This window comes from Amphibalanus amphitrite, unplaced genomic scaffold (assembly GCF_019059575.1).
Source record: "Amphibalanus amphitrite isolate SeventyFive unplaced genomic scaffold, NRLGWU_Aamphi_draft 000647F_arrow, whole genome shotgun sequence".
Classification (NCBI taxonomy): domain Eukaryota; kingdom Metazoa; phylum Arthropoda; class Thecostraca; order Balanomorpha; family Balanidae; genus Amphibalanus; species Amphibalanus amphitrite.
The window spans coordinates 321,197-326,003 of record NW_024882141.1 but is presented as its reverse complement, the minus strand read 5'-3'; positions in this window follow the sequence as shown (position 1 = coordinate 326,003).

Below are 4,807 nucleotides of genomic sequence, written 5' to 3'. Positions count from 1 at the left end.
TCCATGGTTTACAAATACAAAAGAAACGGTACAATGCAATAGCTACTTCTAACATTGGGTGAAACAAACTGGCTTAATCTGTTACCAAACAACGGAAATTCGCCGAAAGTGATTTGTTCAGTTTTCGATTGGCCTGGCTGATGGAGTGTCGTTGTACCGACAAATGAACAAGTTTCTTGGCAAAGTGCAATGGGTAAAGAAAAATGTAACATTTAGTAAGTACTCCTGACCCATCGACTGGAAGAAATCGGCTTTATGTTTATTTTCTGCGGCTGTCCTCGGCATCGACACGGACATCTGATCATTTTCACCGGACCAACACCACACTTGACGTGAACTAAGTTGGCTGAGGGAAGTCAGACCAATTTTCACTGGAGTGTAAAGCTATTTTGCAGTTTTTACGTCAAATGACTGTGTAGTGCGGACGGCTGTCGAGACTCTTCGGATATTAATAGTGCACATGTCTGCCACGTGACCTCCGACCACAGCGTCTGTTTTACCATCCATCAGCGAGCGTGGTGGCTCCCACAGGTCGCTCAGCTAATCATCAGACTGTCCTTAACGGGTGCCCTTGTCGCGTGCGAAAGTAGTTGGTGCTTGATATACATTATTAACAGTGCCTAATGCTGGAAACCATTTGAGTGGCAAGTGGCCGTTGCATACCTACCACACAGATCGCTTATATGACATTTCATTCGTTTAATAAGCAACAGGTCTTATTATGCACCGCTAGCTGGGTGGAAGCGTGCCTTTCCTCGACCGTGGCTAACTGTATGCGTAAGTGATTTAGTTATATTCAGCATCTGATGTCAAGTAGAAGCTACGATTACATTATCGGTTGGTGCAAAAGTGCGGCCAAAACGCAACAGCCTCAGGCCACACCAGCCGATTACCGCACCCATTGAGGTGCGACGTTCAAGCTGGTATTTGCTTTTAGTCTAGCTACTTATGTATGAATTGTGGCGTCATTCTTTGATTTTTTCAAGTAGAACACGTCATAGGGTTGAGCGAACATGACTTGTGACTTTCATTGTAGGTATCTGTAGAGTCGCTGAGTCCCTAAGTATTTATTTCTTGGCGCAAGGCTCCCGAAAGGAGCAGAACGTTTATCGAAATGAGCGAAGGCCGAAATAAAACGAACTGTTGTTAACTAGGATCGCTGCCGCTGGCTTGTGCGTTCTAATACTCGTTCGTATTTAAAACTCCCGGACATAGTCGAGGGACACGTTTGAAGGAAAACAAACAACAAGCCGCTATAAAACACTACAAGCGAAGTAAAGCGTCCTATGGATAGATACCAGAGCGTCAACGTCGTGCGTCATGTCATACCTCGGTGCGAGCCTGTGGCGCCGGCCCCAGACACGTTCCCACGCCCGTGGGACTGCATCCTTGTTCGCCAAACACGCAGCTAATTCTGACGTCCAATAGCGGAGGTCAGTCCGGTTTAGCCCGTGCCTCGCCATGGCAGCGGCTTGTTGTCCAACTGATTCGAAAGGTCATCGCTAGGTTTGCTCCGTGGCACACAGTGGGCTTCCATCCAGGTATTGTCCAGGGGCGAGACGGCGAACGGAACGAGTGGTTCGGTGGTCATACAGTCGGCAGGTGGTCATACTGGTCATACAGTCGGCAGCGATGGGTTATATTTCCCAGAAATGACCCCTCCTTTCTTTTCAACTATTGAGTTTTTGAAAGAAGATCATAAAGTCTGAATATGAAAAGAGGTTTTGAAGAGAGGCGAAGGATTGCGATTAAGCGGTGTCGAAGTGAATTTAAAGGATCAAACTAGTGACCTAAACGGTGCATCTGACCGTACTCCAATGTGAGCCAAAGAGAGGACAGAGAAGGCCAGCAATTTGATTTCAGCGAGATCGTCCTCATGAGACCTCTACGATGAGGTTTCGTTCGAATACGCTTTTACTTACAGGTAAGCACGCACCTTGCGTATTGCGATGGTATTGCGATGGTATAGTCGATGGTATTGCAATTACCTCTGACTATTCAGGACTCCGACTATCATCGTTTTCCAGAAGTGATTCCCATTCAAATGTCGCCTTGCTGAGCCTGTCTAATTTACCTTTCAGCGCTGCTCTATACGTGCAATGGCTTCATCTATATACACCAAGATACCGTCAACGTCGATGACTACAGCTACGACTACAATTACTACGACTACAGCGATGACTACTCCGAACGCGACGGCTCTGCCTACGACGTATACAGTTACGACTACAGTTACGACTATAGTTATGACTATAGTTATGACTATAGTTACGACTATAGTTCCGACTACATTTCGACAGAAGTAACCTCCACATCTGCCTCCTCCTCGTCTGCGACTCCAACTTCAGCTGCCTCATCACCAACGTCAGCTCCAACTTTCACATCCACATCATCTGTCACATCTGCTGGGACTACCACTACCACGCCGTCACCCGTCCAGCAGACCAGCGCCTCGCCGTCAACCAGTCCAAGTGGATCTGTATCCACCAGTTCACCACTGTCCAACTCTGTACCGCCGGCCGGCCCGGCGGGCCCGCTGGCCCCGGAGGTGACGCCTCCTCCGCAGGTCCCCAGACACGTGGTTCACTCTCACGGCTCCTTCTCACACGTGCACGTTTACACCAGTCTAGGTCACGTCCACGGCAGGAAGCGCTGAGCGCGGGATAGTGCTGCCGATACAGGTGGAAGGCTGATCTTGCCAATGGTGATATTGAACTTTTGTCCTCCGGGATTCGTGTGATAATTCGTAAGCAATCATTCCGTCAATGTTTGTAAAAGTGATGAAGTTTAGACTTATGAGGTATGTACATATTGTACGATATACATTGCACATTTAAATTATTTTCTGTGATCTCACTGACTTGTTTAATCAATATGTGCTCTTTGTTCGCTGAGGAAAGTTTCCAGCAATCAATTTTTTGTGAATTTGCTAACGTGGCATCCAGCTAAAAACGCAAGCAAGAATAATGCAGTCGCCAATGCAGGGTTGCTATTTTTTCTCAAAGCATTGCATACCCGTCGTGCAATATTTTGGTGAATTACTAAGACACTGCGTGTACTTTCTCACGTTTAGTAATAAGCATTAATAACCTATAGGACATTGTAAACTTGTCAGCCAATGTCATAACTGTCGTAGCTTTCCTTCCGCAAGACAAAATTATTCAAGTGAGGTGGTGCATAATTGGGGTTTCTGTACTGCTTGGATTACAAACGATGGACATTTTTATGATATATTTATTTTCGATATCCTTGAATAACTAACGCGGTGTTGTCAGTCACTTCGTGCAATATCGCTGAGGGTAAACTACATGCATGACCTTCGCAACAATATCCCGTATAAGCCTAGAACGGGCCCGACAGTCTGTGTTCATCGGTCGTGCCAGTGAACACAGACTCCCACCGCAGGTGCACGGATGACGGAACCATAGCATGCAGTAAAACATTTCACAACCAGGAACACGCCTTTCAAACGGAGAAAACGCGCTCACTCTCACCGGCTCGGTATTATACCGTACATTGCGCTTGCTGTCGATAAGTTGCATTGGAAGGTGGAACACATGCTCAAACACCGTATAAAACTTGACAAGCTTACGAGACACAAAATTCGCCGTATGTAGACTCGAAGTATCGTTCTCGTCGGCCAAGCTGTTTGCAAGAACGTGAAAATACGTGTTACGTATGTCCAACTACCAAAAACATTAGGTGGGTAGATTAAGTGCGGAACTTAACGCGTAAGTGGTTTCTTAAGTCTAATACAATATATAAAATGCCTCGTATCATCAGTGCTATGTTCTACATACAGATCATGTACCGGGTGATCATTTGGGAATGAGATAAAGTAAGTGGCACGTGCAGATGTGTATTCAATAGCATACCAGACAAAAGACACGTCATTAGACTCGTCATCGTGGGACATTTTGTACTGCACACTATTATACACCTGCAAGCCACTGTTCATCTACAGCAGGTGCTCAAAGTGGCCACCCCCTTCTGAGCGGCACAGCTCAGCCCGACGGCGTGTGTGACGCGCCATTTTTCGCAGCTGCTCTTCGTCCATGTTGCGGGCGAAGTCCTCAACCAGTTCCTTCAGCTGTTCCAGCGTTTGGGGCTCGCTGCGCACGATCTGAGCCGTCACCAATGACCAGAAACAAAAGTCCAGACAAGACAGGTCGGGACTGTACGGCGGCCATCGGTGTTCACTGTTCTGGGAGATGACGCGGATGGCCAGGATGGACTCCTGTGAATTCTGGCTAACCCATGATGAGGAGTGGTTTGAGCGTGTACTCTGGAGTGACGAAAAGTGGTTTGTTCTGCATCCGTCTCCAAACAAGAAGAACACCGTGTGCTGGTCGCCAGAGAATCCGAACAAGCTCGTGCCATGCAAGAAGGCCCAGGGGCAGAAGATGATGGCGTGGGTGGGCGTGGTGGATGGGAAGTGTCTGCCAGTTCACTGGTTCACTGGCTCCGTCAACAGCGACGCCTACCTGGAGATGCTGCAGACGGTGGTGTGGCCTGCGGTGAGGGCTCGGGCGACGCGCCACCAGTACTGGTTCCAGCAGGACGGCGCGCCGCCGCACGTCACTGCTCCCGTGATGGACTTCCTCCACTCGAAGTTCGGCGGCCGCGTCATCTCCCGGAACAGTGAACACCGATGGCCGCCGTACAGTCCCGACCTGTCTTGTCTGGACTTTTGTTTCTGGTCATTGGTGACGGCTCAGATCGTGCGCAGCGAGCCCCAAACGCTGGAACAGCTGAAGGAACTGGTTGAGGACTTCGCCCGCAACATGGACGAAGAGCAGCTGCGAAA